The sequence below is a fragment of the Chlorocebus sabaeus genome, chromosome 13, assembly GCF_047675955.1.
Source record: "Chlorocebus sabaeus isolate Y175 chromosome 13, mChlSab1.0.hap1, whole genome shotgun sequence".
NCBI classification, from domain to species: Eukaryota; Metazoa; Chordata; class Mammalia; order Primates; family Cercopithecidae; genus Chlorocebus; species Chlorocebus sabaeus.
The window spans coordinates 15,720,714-15,736,117 of record NC_132916.1 but is presented as its reverse complement, the minus strand read 5'-3'; the positions used below and the strand labels follow the sequence as shown (position 1 = coordinate 15,736,117).

General features: G+C 46.2%; 1 protein-coding gene across 2 annotated transcripts in view; it reads left to right on the top strand.

The window, feature by feature from the left end:
* Window positions 1-10,445, top strand: part of SCAF8 (SR-related CTD associated factor 8) — a 227,473-nt gene extending 217,028 nt beyond the window's left edge. The window contains exons 23-24 of one of the 2 annotated variants that reach the window (XR_012095005.1): window positions 1,179-1,309; window positions 8,817-10,445. The gene's annotated coding sequence lies outside the window, so the exon portion shown is untranslated. The remainder of the gene's footprint in view (window positions 1-1,178; window positions 1,310-8,816) is intronic. The other variant, XR_005241337.2, reaches the window with a different exon arrangement.
* Window positions 10,446-15,404: the final 4,959 nt, after the last annotated feature.

Below are 15,404 nucleotides of genomic sequence, written 5' to 3'. Positions count from 1 at the left end.
CATATCCTTCTTCCCCTGGAAAGGGACACCAAGTTCTGCTTTTGTTTGAAAATCCTTTAGATTTGCCTCTAGTCTCTGTCCTTGTGACCTCTGGCAATAGCTTCTGCTCTGGGCTCCCACTCCAGTGCCTCATTTCTGGACTTCAACACAATTTGTTTTATTTTATTTTATTTTTGAGACAAAGTCTCACTCTGTTACCCAGGCTGGAGTGCAGTGGTGTGATCTCGGCTCACTGCAACCTCCGCCTCCTGGGTTTAAGCGATTCTCGCACCTCAGCCTCCCGAGGAGCTGGGACTATAGCCTTGCGCCACCACGCCCGGCTAATTTTTGTATCTTTTAATAGAGATGGGGTTTCACCATATTGGCCAGGCTGGTCTCAAACTCCTGACCTCGTGATCCACCCACCTCAGCCTCCCAAAGTGCTGAGATTACAGGCATGTGCCACCGCGCTCAGCCCACAATTTGTTTTCATATCACCCTCTGCTCAAAAACCTTAAGTGGCTCCTTCTGACCCAGGATGGGTCAGGTCCAGGTTCTAAAGCCCTATGTAACCTGGCTCCAACCTACCCATGTCCAACCATATTTCCCACACCCTCCCCAGATATTCCTGGAACACCTCTTCTCTTCAAGGCACTGGCCCAGGTTCTAGGGGAATCAAGGAGGAGGAAATCTGGTCTTCTCCTTCAAGACCTTTTCAGTGAGATGGAAGCTGGAGGTGGGGCATGTAGCTAGGTACAGGAACTCTAATGACAATGTAAGTGGCATTGTCACAGGCAGGTCATGTGACACGGGAGCACAGAGAAGAGGACCATTAGTTCAGACATATCGTATGTGTGGCTTGATGTGACATCCTATCAACGTGAAACATAACTGTTTCTTAAGCCATTTTGCTCACAACACATCTAATGAATTCTTGTGAGAATGTACCAAATTATTCAAAACAAATTTTTTAGTAAAAAAAAAGAAAAAAACAACGATTTCCCTCAAAACAGTTTTTTTTTTTTTTTGAGATGGAGTCTCGCTGTTTCCCAGGCTGGAGTGCAGTGGTGTGATTTCAGCTCACTGCAATCTCTGCCTCCCAGGTTCAAGCGATTCTCTTGCCTCAGTCACCTGAGTAGCTGGGATTACAGGCACCCGCCACCATGCCTGACTAATTTTTGTATTTTTAATACGGACAGGGTTTCACCATGCTGGCCAGACTGGTCTCAAACTCCTGGACTCAGGTGATCCACCCGCCTTGGCCTCCCAAAGTGTTGGGATTACAGGCGTTAGCCACCGTACCCAGCCTTGAAACAGTTTGATTTTTGAGGTAAGTTGAAAAGGGTGCCTCCTTTTCATTAATTTGGAGGGGGGGGGGTAACAATTTGCTTGTATTTCTATTTTTGAAAAAGCTCTTTTCAAACATCTTGTTAGACCAGGCACTATGACTCATGCCTGTAATCGCAACACTTTGGGAGGCCATTGCAGGAGGACTGCTTGAGCTCAGGAGTTCAAGACCAGCCTGGGCAACAAAGCAAGACCTTGTCTCTGCTAAAAATAAGAAAAATTAGCTGGGCGTGACAGTGCGTGCCTGTGGTCCCAGCTACTTGGAGGCTGAGGGTGAGAGGATCACTTGAGCCCAGGAGATCGAGGTTGGAGTGAGCTATGACAGCGCCCCTGCACTCCGGTGGTGGGCAACAGAGCAAGATTCTGTCTTAAGAAACAAACAAAAAAACCCCACGAAAACACTTCTTGTTAGGATAGATGTGGTGGCTCCCGCCTGTGATCACAGCACTTTGGGAGGCCAAGGTTAGAGGATCGTGTGAAGTCAAGAGTTTGAGACCAGTCTGGACAACACAGCAAAACCCCGAACTATACCAAAAACAACCCCGAAACCAAAACTTCTTGTTATTAGTAAAAGTACTGAATTTTTCTATGAACATCAAAGTTAAATACCTGACTGATATGAAAATGGTCTTGTCAAATGCATGAAAAAGGACTGGTTGTCTTCAGGTGAGATGAGAGTCATAGTTTTAGAGTATTTCTGTGACGTTCTCTCATTTCAAGAGCGCCACTCAGCTGCTTCCTGTACAAACCTCCACAGAGAAATTCCAGATGAAACCTCTGTAAACCGAGGCTGCCGTGTGAATCTCTCCCGTCAGGAAAACTCCACTTCTGTGCAGTTTTCCAGCCTGTGCCTGTGGTCTTGCATTCTTGAGACTTTGTTGTGGATAAGAAGAAAAATTCTGTGGCCCTGGAACTGTTTCTGGATGGTTCCTCCATCTATTACTTTCTCATTATATTAGTGTCTGCCTCAGGATCCAAGATAAACCATTTCCCCATGCCTGGTGAGACACTGTAGTACAAACGCTTGATGTTTTATGGCCATGTTATTAGAACCAGCCTCCTAATTTGCACTGTAAAATTTGAGAGAGTAAACGTATGGGTATGTGTCTTCATGTGTGCCGAACTCACACTGCGGGCGCGCATGCAGTACACACACACATTCCTTTTGTTACCTCTTTGAGCTCTGAATGAGATTTTGTGAGTGTGCACCTGGGGTAGATCCCTTAGTATTAGGCACAAACGCCAGAGCAGCCCGCCCTGGCTTTCTCCCTCACCTGAGCATCTGAGCCCAGGGAGAATAAGTAGGTAAGTTCCAGCCCCTTCCTGCCCTGAGGCGTGCAAACTCGCCTGCAACCCCTACTCCATAGCCACACATGCACTCACAGACTTAAGGGTTTGCAGAGCACATTGAGGCTCCCCTCAAAGCACATTGAGGATCCACATGGAAAGATCAATGATGGGAGGAGTGCTGGGAGCAGTGGCTCATGCCTGTTATCCCAGCACTTTGGGAGGTTGAGGTGGGAGGATCACTCGAGCCCAGGAATTAAAGACCAGCCTGGGCAGCATGGCAAAACCCGTCTATACAAAACATACAAAAATTAGCTGGGTGTGGTAGTGCATGCCTGTAGTCCTAGCTGCTTGGGAGGTTGAGATGGGAGGATCACTTGAGCCTGGGGAGGTTGAGGCAGCAGTGAGCCATGGTTACACCACTGCACTCCAGCCTGGGTGGGTGACAGAACAAGAACTGGTCTCAAAAAAAAAAAAAAAAGGATGGGAAAGAGAGCTGCCTTGAGTAATTCCCAGAGGACATTCTCTCCTTCATTTTTTTGTTTTGTTTTGTTTTTCGTTTTCGTTTTTGTTTTTTTTGAAATGTAGTTTTGCTCTTGTCACCCAGACTGGAGTGCAATGGCTCACTGCAAGCTCCGCCTCCCGGGTTCAAACGATTCTCCTGCCTCAGCCTCCCGAGTAGCTGGGATTTTCGCCCAGCTAATTTTGTATTTTTAGTAGAGATGGGGTTTCTCCATGTTGGTCAGGCTGGTTTCAAACTCCCAACCTCAGGTGATCCACCCGCCTTGGCCTCTCAAAGTGCTGGGATTACAGGCGTGAGCGGCCGCGCCAGCCTCTCCCCTTCATCTTTGCGCTTTACTCTCCCTCTTCTCCCTCTGGCGAGACATATTTCCGTGAAGCCCTATTTCTTATGGCACCTTCCTTCTTTTGTTGTTGTTGAGACAGGGTCTTGCTCTGTCACCCAAGCTGGAGTGCAGTCACTCATTGCAGCCTCAGCTTCCCAAGTGGCTGAGACTACGGGCATGAGCCACCATACCTGGCTATTTTTTTTATTTTTTTTAGAGATGGGGTCTCGCTATGTTGCCCAGGCTGGTCTTGAACTCCTGGGCTGAAGCGATCCTCCTGCCTCTGCCTTAGGATTACAGGCATGAACCACCATGCCCAGCTCTCCTATATTTCTTTGTCATCACCTTTTCTCCCTAACAGAGCTCCAGCCTCAGGTGTCCCTCTGGTGGATGCTCCTGTTTTTCCAGGGGTCCATGTTGTGATTATGCTGAGCCAACCACACTATGCCTCTCTCCTCATAACCCAAGGCACAGGCAAGTCTATAGGACCATCTGGCAGGAGAGAGCCAAGGTCTGGACAAGCAGCCTGGACCCCATCATTCCTTTTTTTTTGATACAGGGTCTCACTCTATCGCCCAGGCTGGAGTGCAGTGTCGCAATCTTGGCTCACTGCAACCTCCCCCTCCTGGGTACAAGTGATTCTCCTGCCTCAGCCTCCCGAGTAGCTGGGACTATAGGTGCCCGCTACCATGCCTGGCTAATTTTTGTATTTTTAGTAGAGATGGGGTTTTGCCATGTTGGCCAGTCTGGTCTCAAACTCCTGACCTCAGGTGATCCAACCAGCCCCGGCCTCACAAAGTACTGGGATTACAGGCCTGAGCCACAACACTCAGCCCCATCATTACTTTATTCTTACCAGCTGCACTCACTGGTACTAGCAGTTCATGATTTGCCTGAGTCAATAATAATACTATAACATCAGATTCCATTGATCAAAAGAGGACCTCGTCAGTCTAGCACTCGGTGGAAAAAAAAATGTTTAAGTCATTATTGCAGAAAATCTGGAGGCTTGCCAGTGGAATAAGATTTTTAAAGGATGTGCAAAAAATCTAGGAAAACAGGCGTGAATGACCAGGGATGGATATGAGAGGAGATTTAGGACAGCGGTAGCCTAAAATGTGCCTGTGCTTGCAGAGATGCAGAAGAGGGTAAATGAGAATTTTAAAGCTGATTTAGACAGAGTTAGAGGGGAATGGGTGGTAACGAGACCTCTGCTAGAAGTATCACACGTGCCTGGGCAGCTGCGGAGGAAGACTCATGAAGGGAGTTTAAGGAGCAAAGCACCAGGACCTTTCCAACCCTGAGAGGCTGTGAGTCTATGAGGCCTATAGGTGTCCAAGGATGTGAACTATTAAGATAGTTCTAGAAATGGAAAGAACAGCTACCGAATAATTATCAGTAATTACTGCTTTTCACCTAAAATACGTAATGCAGCTTCCAAAATTACTGACTTTTGGCAGAGCACAGTGGCTCGCACCTGTAATCCCAGCACTTTAGGAGGCTGAGATGGGCAGGTCGCTTGAGCTCAGGAGTTTGAGACCAGCCTGGGCATCATAGTGGGAACTTGTCTCTACAAAGAATACAAAAATTAGCCAAACATGGTGGCATGTACCTGTAGTCCCAGCTGCTTGGAAAGCTGAGGCAGGAGGATCTTCTAAGTCCAAGAGGCAGAGACTACAGCGAGCCGTGATCATGCCACTGCATTCCAATCTAGGCGACAGAGCAAGACCCTATCGGAAAAAAAAAAAAAAGAAACGACAAAAAACACCCAACCAAACGATTCCTGATTTTATCCCTAGGATATAGGTTATTCTCTGGGAGAAACTGGTTAGTTCAATGCACTCCATCGTTAGCAGATGATAATATTCTGCACTTAAATCACTCCTTTCATCTGTAGCTCTCAAAGAATTTTATAAGCAGTAATTAATTCTCACATGTGGCTTTGAACCTATTTTCACACTTGTCAAATGGATAGTAAACAATTTCGTACCTGGGAAAAACCAAAATACTGGAGTGGTGTCTCCCAGGTTTCCAGAGACCCATCGGAAGAGTCAAAAACCTCTGTCACCTCTGTAGACATCTCACCTGAGAGGGACCAGATGTCCAACCGCTTGTGGGTGAGAGTCTGATACTGATGTGAAAGAGTTAACACTTCTTCCTACCACTTATTTCTATTCAGATCTTCTGACATTAAAGTATCAAATAGGATGTGATATTTGGGAAAAGTTTTCAGACCTCTAATCACGTATGGATTTGAGAATTAAGTATCCCTTCTGCCTTTATAAAATTAGAGCTCTTCTTATATTCTTTTTTTTTTTTTTTTTAGATTAAGTCTCACTCTGTCGCCCAGGCTGGAGTACAGTGGCTTGATCTCGGCTCACTGCAACCTCCGCCTCCTGGGTTCGAGCAATTCTCCTGCCTCAGCCTTCCTAGTAGGTAGGATTACAGGTGCATGCCACCACATCTGGCTAATTTTTTATATTTTTGGTAGAGACGGGGTTTCATCATGTTGACCAGGCTGGTCTTGAACTCCTGACCTCGTGATCCACCTGCCTCGGCCTCCCAAAATGCTGGCATTATGGGCTTAAGCCACTGTGCCTGGCCCGAGCTCTCTTATATTCTCTACTACACACAAACTCACAGACCAAACCTGAGCCGTCTGGAGGGTTCTGGGACAGGACAGGGCACTTTATGACCTCACCATTTCCCACACCACGTCCCACTGCCCTAGCCACAGCTACCACTTACCACTGTTAAAATAGTAATAGGGAATTCCTCTGGGGTCCCAGATGAAAGAAAAAGCTTCACATTATACCCTCCCACCCCTACAGTTCTGATTTTGACACTGACATTTTAATAGTTGAAAACTAAACACGACCTGGTGCCTTCATTTCTTCTCCACTCGTTCCCTTCTTAACCCCCTGCAGTCCAGCCTCCACCCTGTCCCCTCTGCTGAAGCCATTTATGAAAAGTCTTCAGTGACTTTGTCGTGGAATTCCAAGAGGCATTTCTCAGGGCTCCTTCATCCTGCTGCCCACCCTGTCCCCTTGAAGGTCTCTTTTCCCTCGACATCTGGGATGCTGAATTTCCCATTTTTCTTTCACCTCTCTGATACTTTCCCTTCTGGTTTGGAGGACTTTCCACAGGGGCCATTGGTCCTGGGGGTCTCCGACCTGTCTTGTGGGATCAACTCCCGCCATCCTTATCTCTGACAGGGGTAGAGATATTATCCCTCCTGATTTCCCAGATGAAGCGCCGGAGAGATGGGGTTCATCCCACGCTTCCTTCCATTTTCTGCACCCCTGCGCTCGTGGAGTTTCTTTTTCCTCTTGTAGCTCTCACCCCTTCACCGGCCAGCGTTGTTAGTTCAGGCCCCTACAAGCAGAGTATTTTCCCCCAAACTCTTCTGTTCATGCGCATTAACTAAATATGTTTGCATGTGCTCCCCCAGTTTTTAAAGTGTGTTTATTTGAGACATATTCTGCTCTCCCAATTTTTGATTGCTTACGTGTTATATACTCTTTTTTTTTGAGACGGAATCTAGTTCTATCGCCCAGGCTGGAGTGCAGTGGCATGATCTCAGCTCACTGCAACCTCTGCCTCCTGGGTTCAAGCAATTCTCCAGCCTCAGCCTCCTGAGTAGCTGGGATTACAAGCACACACCACCATGCCCAGGTAATTTTTTTATTTGTTCGTTTGTATTTTTAGTACAGACAGGGTTTCACCATGTTGGCCAGGCTGGTCTCAAACTCCAGACCTCAAGTGATCTGCCCACCTCGGCCCCACAAAGTGCTGGGATGACAGGCGTGAGCCGCCGTGCCCAGTCTCATATACTCTTTCTGTTAAACTAATGTGTTCATTTATTAGGTTGCTCCAAGAGTAATTGCAGTTTTTACCAATAAAGGAATGGCGAAAACAGCAATCACTTTTACATCCACCTAATAAATATGTAAAATAAAAACTCAAAAAGTTGAGATTTTTAAAAGTAAAAACAAATCGAAATTCTTTTTTTTTTTTCTTTTTTTGAGAAGGAGCCTCTCTCTGTTGCCCAGGCTAGAGTACAGTGGCGCAATCTTGGCTCACTGCAACCTCCACCTCCCAGACTCAAGTGATTCTCCTGCCTCAGCCTCCCGAGTAGCTGGGACTACAGGCACACGCCACCACACCTGGCTAAGTTTTGTATTTTTAGTAGAGACAGGGTTTTACCATGTTAGCCAGGCTGGTCTCGAACTCCTGACCTCAAGTGGTCTGCCCACCTCGGCCCCCTAAAGTGCTGGGATTAGAGGCACGAGCCACCGCACCTGGCCCAAATCAAAATTCTGATATCTTCTTCCCATATCCCAGTGGGTGACCTTGAGCAGAGCTGGGAAGACACACCCATCAGTGAGCCCAGGGACCCAGAGGTCAGCAGTATCCTGAAGGCTTTGTCCACTGCCAGGCTGGCGCTCCTCCTTCCTACAGGGCACAGCCTCTGTGCTCATCCCTATAAAACACTGGCTTCTTTTCCTTCCTTCTTCTGAGACCTCTGGTCTCTGGGCTTTCCAGCAGAGAACAGGCAGTCCCAGCTGACCTTCAGGGAACTCCACATCCCATCACGACTTCTGTTCCAGCCTTTGCTCCCTTCAACACCCCGCCTGTCCTCTCCAGGCCCTGGGCCTCTGCCTGGCTCAGGGTAAGCCTAGCTCACCTCTGCCCCGCCTTCCCTGTTCACGCCATCACGTTGCTCTCTCCTTCCTCACAGCTCTGTCCAATCTTTTGGCACCTGGCCACCCACTGTTACTTGACACTCTCACTCAAGCCATCTGATCGCCTGACTGGATTCCGATCTCCAAGAGCACACAGTCCAGGTTCCTTCTGTGTAGACTTTGAACCTGTCCTCTGTCCCTGCCACGCTCCTCAGTCCCCCCTCAGGACGGCACCATCATGAGAGCGGCCTGAGCCCTCTTTGTGGCTGTGTTTGAACGGAGACAGCTGTGGGGGCCACAGAAGCTCTGACACAGTCCGATGTGCTGATCACACATGTACACGTGGACTTTACACGTTTGTGGCAGCTTAACACTGCTAAATTCTTAAACCTACTCAAGCTCAGCTTCTTGCAAATACAATTTCCCAGAAGTTGGTAATATAGTCTCCTAAAGATTTAATAGAAGAAAAGTTGGCTACTTATTGAAAAGTATGCTTTTGACTGCCAACTCGGATTATTTTAAATTAATGTTAATGCATGCAAGATTTGCTCAAAGCATCCATCTCTTTAGTGCCCGATGGGGCTCAGGGCATGTGTGTAAATCATTCAGATGACAATTTCCTGGATTGAGTGCTTGGCATTTACCTACCACAAATCAATGCGCTTATTCACAGATGGCAGCATGGGGACACTGAGGATGATTGGAGATGTTGGACACTCGGGAGCAGAATGACTCTGAAACAGTCAAGAGGCAGCAAGCCTGGAGCTTCTTCCAGATCTTCTTGAATTTTCCTTTAAAACTCACCAGCAAATGCTGACCTGGGAATTTGAAAACAGCACACTAAAATGAAGATATCAACTCACTTCCTGGACTTTAAACTTTATGGCTCTGTGGCTGGAATGCAGCCATCCAGTTCTTCAAGGTGCTTCCACGGGGACCATACCGTTACTGGGGTGAATAATCTTCAAGACCCCTTAGTGGGAACACACTCTTGTTTGTGAAACGAATGGCTGCAGATTGCAAATGAATTTCTTGGTATACTTTAGGAGGGTATTGTCCAAGAAATTGAGCTGTTTAATTTTTTTTTCTTTTTTTTTTTGAGATGGAGTTTGGCTCTTTTTGCCCAGGCTGGAGTGCAATGGCACCATCTCGGCTCACTGCAACCTCTGCCTCCCCGGTTCAAGTGATTCTCCTGCCTCAGCCTCCTGAGTAGCTGGGATTACAGGTGTTAGCCACCATGCCTGGTTAAATTTTGTATTTTTAGTAGAGATGGGGTTTCACCGTGTTTGTCAGTCTGGTCTTGAACTCCTGACCTCAGGTGATCTGCCTCCCTTGGTCTCCCAAAGTGCTGAGATTGCAGGCATGAGCCACTGTGTGTGGCTGAGTTGTTTAATATTTAAACTACATGTTTTTCTTGTGGTAAACTTGGCAGACTTGGTGAATGTTATAATTGTGTTCAGAGTCCAAAAGTCATTCCATAGCATATATTTCAGGTATAATGATGGCTCAATGTCCTGAACCAAGATTATCTTGGTGGCTGAGGGTAATACCTGATACTGTGGGTAGCAGGTCACACTCTCTGCAGGTTCCCATTGGGTCGGGTGATGCTTTTCAGATTAACGGTTAAGTGCAGCTATCTTAGTGAGGGTTCATTGTTGAAGTTTCTCTTTGTTTCTTTATGCTTTTTAAAGTAACTTACCTGAATCTCTTACATTGATTGCAAAGGGCCAAGTTTGAGACAGTGACAGACTTGAGAGAAGGACAAAGCTATCCACAAAAAGCTTTGCTAGCTAAATATGTCTTTGAGATTGTCGATCCTGTTATTCTTACAAGAGGCCCACAGAAAAAGGAAGAAAGAAGGAAAGAAAAGAAAGGAAGGAGGGATGGAAGGGTAGAAGGAGAGAGGGAGGAAGAAAGAAAGAGGGCCTGGCGTGGTGGCTCACGCCTGTAGTCCCAGCACTTTGGGAGGCCGAGGTGGGCAGATCACGAAGTCAGGGATTTGAGACCAGCCTGGTCAACATGGTGAAACCCCGTCTCTACTAAAAATATAAAACTTAGTCAGGCGTGGTGGCACATGCCTGTAATCCCAGTTACTTGGGGGGCTGAGGCAGGGGAATCATTTGAACCTGGGAGGCAGAAGTTGCAGTGAGTCAAGATGAAGCCATTGCACTCCAGCTTGGGTGACAGAGCAAGACCCTGACTCAAAACAAAACAAAACAAACAAACAGCCACACAAAATGAAAGAAAAAAAGAAAGAGAGAGAGAGAGAAAGGAAGGAAGGAAGGGAAGGAAGGAAGGAAGGAAGGAAAGAGAGAGAGAAAGAAAGAAAGAAAGAAAGAAAGAAAGAAAGAAAGAAAGAAAGAAAGAAAGAAAGAAAGAAAGAAAGAAAGAAAGAGAAAGGAAGGAAGGAAGGAAGGAAAGGAAGGAAAGAAAGAGAAGGAAGGAAGGAAGGAAGGAAGGGAGGGAGGGGAGAAAGGGGAGAAAGGGGAGAAAGGGGAGAAAGGGGAGAAAGGAAGGGAAGAAAAGTCAATCTCCCAGAAAATCCCATCTGGTTTTCTAGCGGCTTCTCTAAGCAAGGCTTAGCTCAGCACAACCTTCCCTTCCAGCCCCACCTCCCACTGTGGCCATTGGCAGGGGCTGTTGGGACCACCACAAAGGGCACATAGGGAAGGGGGTGCAAGTGCTGGCCTTCTTGTTTCTCCTGGACTTTTGCTAAGGCCTGTATGGGGAACACCCCTGTTGGTTGCCAAGCTAAGCATTTTCATAGGCTGAGTCACATAGACAGAGCTTTACTTTGTGAATATGAAACAGGGAAATAAAGGAACAAAACACCAATCCTGAAGGGCAATGACATGATCATTGCTAAGAGCCATTGAATGAACTCAGGATGACTCTCAACCTCGCTCTTCTGTGGTTCTTTTTGCATAAGTATAATGTGAACTTCTAATGAGTGGGTTAATATTATTCCCTCCTCTCTGTTTTCTTTAAAGCCTGCTTTGAAGCATAATGGTGTAAACCAGTAAGAAGTTTGGAAAGCCTGTGCTTGTCATTGGAGTTTAATTAAAATACACCAAGCCTTACAGAAATTTGTGGTTTTGAGTAATGAAAAACTGGGAATTCAGAAGTATAGACTGATCCTAGGCAGAAAGGCCCAATTTCCTCTAAAGCATTGGGCTTCTTGCCTTCCATTTCTGTGTAGACTTGTAGTTGACTCATTCTTAAACATACAAATGATCACTTTTCCAATAAAGGCTTGATCAATGTTATAATGGCAAGAATTTGACATTTACCTCCACAGAAGCATTATCCAAATGTTCACACTATTTCATTTTATTTGTATTTAACTCATTTATAAACATTTATCCTAGACCGATTATGCGCAAAGCAAGTGTGGGTGCTAGGGATACAGTTGTGAGCAAAACTAGACCACTCGCAACCTCCGCCTCCTGGGTTCAAGTGACTGCCCTGCCTCAGTCTCCCAAGTAGCTGGGACTACAGGTGGCCGCCACCATGCCCAGTAATTTTTTGTGTTTTTAGTAGGGAGGGGGTTTCACCATGTTAGCCAGTATGGTCTCAATCTCCTGACCTCGTAATCCGCCCGCCTCGGCCTCTCAAAGTGCTGGGATTACAGATGTGAGCCACCGCGCCCAGCCCTTTTTTTTTTCTTTTCTTTTTTTTGAGACAAGTCTCACTCTGTCACCCAGGCTGGAGTGCAGTGGCCCGATCTCTGCTCACTGCAACCTCTGCTGCCCAGGTTCAAGAGATTCACCCGCCTCAGCCTCCTGAGTAGCTGGGATTACAGGCGCGCACCACTACACCCTGCTAATTTTTTATTTTTAGTAGAAATGGGGTTTTGACATGTTCTCGAACTCCTGACCTCAAGTGATCTGCCTGCCTCAGCCTCGCAAAGTGCTGGGATTACAGGCATGAGCCACTGCGCCTAGCCTCTAGTGTCATGTTAAGAGTTTGGCATTTATGGCCGGGCGCGGTGGCTCAAGCCTGTAATCCCAGCACTTTGGGAGGCCGAGACGGGCGGATCACAAGGTCAGGAGATGGAGACCATTCTGGCTAACATGGTGAAACTCCGTCTCTACTAAAAAATACAAAAAACTAGCCGGGCGAGGTGGCGGGCGCCTGTAGTCCCAGCTACTCAGGAGGCTGAGGCAGGAGAATGGCGTGAACCCCGGAGGCGGAGCTTGCAGTGAGCTGAGATCCGGCCACTGCACTCCAGCCTGGGCGACAGAGCGAGACTCCGTCTCAAAAAAAAAAAAAAAAAAAAAAAGAGTTTGGCATTTAGCTTGGTCTTGAGAAATGAACCTGACTTTAACAAAGCATGATATATTTAAGAAAAATAAATGATTTGAATACAGCACTTGTCACCTGCATGCCATTATTTATAATCATGTATATATTATTCTAGTAGTGACGATGCAGAAGTATTCTTCAAAGCGTAACACACACATGATACTAACACGTGTCAGACTGTATTGCAGCAGCTCCGCCTATCCGTCAGTAGTGCTTTCCACTCCTGTTCCTGGGAGGTGGGTCTGGGTGGAGGAGAGACGCTTTAAGACCCTGTTTCTCAACATTCACTTTCTGCATCCAAATCACCTGGATGTGTTTGTTAAAATTCAGATTCTTTACTCTTACTTCAGAACGACAGAATTAGAGTCTCAGGAGGTGGGGCCAGAAATATGCATTTTCTGTTTGTTTGAGACAAAGTCTCGCTCTGTCGCCCAGGCTAGAGTGCAGTGGTGCAATCTGGGCTCACTGCAACCTCTGCCTCCTGGGTTTAAGCAATTCTTGTGTCTCAGCATCCTGAGTAACTGGGATTGCACGTGCCCACCACCACACCTGGCCAGAATTATGCATTTTTAACAAGCATTCCGGCTGGGCATGGTGGCTCACACCTGTAATCCCAGCACTTTGGGAGGCCAAGGCAGGTGGATCACTTGAGGTCAGGAGTTCGAGACCAGCCTGGCCAATATGTGAAACCCCATCTCTACTAAAAATACAAAAATTAGCTGGGCGTGGTAGCAGATGCCTGTAATCCCAGCTACTTGGGAGGCTGAGGCAGGAAAATCTCTTGAACCCAAGAGGCAGAGGTTGCAGTGAGCCAAGATCGCACCACTGCACTCTAGCCTGGCCCACAGAGTGAGACTCCGTAAAAAAAAAAAAAAGACATAAAGAAGAGAAACAGCATGGAAAGCCTGTCTCACACCTAGTATGGGAGGCCTTCCAATACTAACTAAAGGTCTCGCCATGTTAAACAAGCGCAGAGTCTGACGAGCTCTTCTTTGGGGGGAAAAAATGTCTGCATCATTTTTGTGGAGGTTCATCTTCAAATCTTAACTAAAAATCCGTTCAAATCTTGTGAGATGAACAATTGTTTGGCAAAGCAACCTTATGTTAGAGCTCTTTCCTGAATATAGATTTGATCACGAAGATAAATTCAAATGCTAAAATCCAAGATAGAGGTGGAAGCTGACACATCCAGGTAATCGCTTTAAAATATTTAAGCCATATCAATGAAACAAGAAGAATTTTTGGAAAGATAATAACCCTTTCATGAATTTTGTTATTAAAAACCCTCCAGTATGATTAGGGGAAAAATTAATTTGAAATGTTCTTTTTAAAAATTTTATTTTTTATTTAAAAAAATATTTTGTAGAAACAAAGGCTGGGCGCAGTGGCTCATGCCTGTAATCCCAACACTTTGGGAGGCTGAGGCAGGCCGATCACTTGAGGTCAGGAGTTTGAAACCAGCCTGGCCAACGTGGTGAAACCCCGTCTCTACTAAAAAAAGCACAAAAATTAGCTGGGCGTGGTGGTGCGTCTCTGTAATTCTAGCTACTAGGGAGGCTGAGGCAGGAGAATTGCTGGAGCCCAGGAGGCAGAGGTTGCAGTGAGCCGAGATCACGCCACTGCACTCCAGCCTGAATGACAGAGTGAGACTCCATCTCAAAAAAAAAAAAAAAAAAAAAAAAAAAAAAAAAAAAAAAATTGTAGAAACAAGGTCTCGCTATGTTGCCTAGGCTGGCTCAAGCTCTTGGGCTCAAGTGATCCTCCTGCCTACTCTTCCTAAAGTGTTGGCATTACAAGTGTGAGCCACTGAACACAGCCTGAAATACTCTTTTATTTATTTATTTATTTTCGTGATGGAGTCTCACTCTGTCACCCAGACTGGAGTGCAGTGACTCAATCTCAGCTCACTACAACCTCCACCTCCCTGCTTCAAGCAATTCCCCTGCCTCAGCCTCCGGAGTAGCTGGGATTACAGGTGCACGCCACCATGCCCGGCTAATTTTTTTGTACTTTTTTTTTTTTTTAGTAGAGACGGGATTTCACCATGTTGGCCAGGCTGGTCTCGAACTCCTGTCCTCAGGCGATCCACCCGTCTCAGCCTCCCAAAGTGCTGGGATTACAGGCATAAGCCACCGCGCCCGGCCTGAAATACTCTTTGAGTAAGATTTGCCCTTCAAAAATTTAGGTTTGAGATTCAGCAATCAGATATGGCTTTTTTTTTTTTTTTTTTTTTTTTTTTGGCTTTTATGTTTTTAAAATGTTTTCTACATCATCCTTTCAGGAAGAGGAGCCTAGAAAACGCTATGAATGAACTATTTCGGAGAAAATGTAGATTTTAGTAGAGGGAAAACCACATGAAGTCAGGGTGTTGGTACATTTTCACATTCTCAACACTCAGCCCTGTCCCGAAATATACTGCACACTCCTAAGTGTTGAATAAATGAATTAATAAATAAACAAATGGCCCAGTGCAGTGGCTCACACCTGTAATCCCAGCACTTTGGGAGCCTGAGGTGGGCAGATCACCTGAGGTCAGTAGTTCGAGACTAGCCTGGCCAACACGGTGAAACCCTGTCTCTACCAAAAATACAAAAGTTAGATGGGCATGGCGGTGTGCACCTGTAGTCCCAACTACTTGGGAGGCTGAGGCAAGAGAATCACTTGAACCCAGGAGACGGAGGTTGCCATAAGCTGAGATCACACCAGTGCACTCCCCCTGGGTGACAGAGTGAGAAGTCCATCTCAAAATAAATAAATACATAAAAATAAATAAATGCCTTAAAGATGATGGACTCAATCACTATGTAACAGAAGAAAGAAGAACATTATTCAACAGAAGGAAGAAGATAAGAAGAAATAATTAAAACTAGAGTTTAAAGACATAATTTACCTAAGACATGTTTCTGTTCTGCTACTCTTATTTCTTCTTTCCTTCTGCCTCTAAACTGGTAGATAA